This window comes from Scardinius erythrophthalmus, assembly GCF_964197995.2.
Source record: "Scardinius erythrophthalmus genome assembly, chromosome: 2".
NCBI classification, from domain to species: domain Eukaryota; kingdom Metazoa; phylum Chordata; class Actinopteri; order Cypriniformes; family Leuciscidae; genus Scardinius; species Scardinius erythrophthalmus.
This window is the reverse complement of record NC_138222.1, coordinates 50,445,803-50,446,966: the sequence shown is the minus strand read 5'-3', so window position 1 is coordinate 50,446,966 and position 1,164 is coordinate 50,445,803.

Sequence of the window (1,164 nt, the reverse complement as noted above, 5' to 3'; positions counted from 1 at the left end):
AAATGTATATTTTAGTCAGGATTATTGCGCTCCTATTTGGCGCGCATGCGCGCAGCAGCGCTCGTTCAATATGAAAATTAGCAGCAAAATGGATACATTTGCATGACTTTCTAACATTTACAGATGGAGAATATAACTGTAAAATGTCCGTTTTGAACTAAGGGGGGGAAAAAACATGTCACAAACGCATAAAACAGCACAAAATATACGCTGTTTTATGGTGGATCGATATGATCCACGATCGACCTCTAGGGCTGCTTCAGAAACGCGTGCACACGCAATTATCTAGACTAGATAAACCTGGATCAAATTAGTGAGATTGCGTGAGCTTCAATTACCTTTTATGAAACCACTTTAGCCCCAACTCATTTGTTAGGCTCATTCAAGTCCGGTTTTGGAGTTTAATCCCCGCTTTTCTAAGCGGCTTTTATGGAACAGCCCCCAGGTAACTCTGAACTAATGTTCGATTAACAATAATGGAGAGAGACTTTGAGAGAATCTTGCTACAACGTTAGCTTAAGTTCTGAGAGTGTTCCTTGTTTGCTGGGTAATGACTTAAACATATGAAAGTCTTAAAAAATACACAATGGAATTGTACAGTATGTCATCAGAATATAGCACACAAGCAGTATGAACTATTAAAATGATGATTTTATGCTGCTTGCTTTAGTTCCATTTGAAGCTCAGCTTTATCATTCACTTTGTCATTGTATGACAAGCAGAAGTTCAGACTTTTTGCTTTTGTGTTTCATCATAGATTAAAGAACAACATGGTTGTGAGTAAACGAGAATAAATCAATTTAATATTTGGCTGTTTAAATTTTTATATATAGAGAGAGAGAGGGGTCTCAGAATAGTGTTTATATCTATTCTCTTGTTTAAATCACTTTGCACAGAAGCATAATGCATTCATCACCAGGTTGCAGTTCTTGCGCTGTCCCTTTAAGAAGCCAGTACTTCTGTCATTGGAGTGATTGTCTGAGCTTAAACTCCTCTGGTGGAGGGGCTTAAGCAGCACTTCAGCAGGACCCAATCGGGCAGGTAGCACTCCTCGTTCCTGTCCCCCCCAGAGTCCCATCAGCAACACCGGCACGGGGGAACTCCTACAGATGGGACACATGCTCACTGAAGACTGCAGAAAGTTTTAACACTGGGAAATGAGAA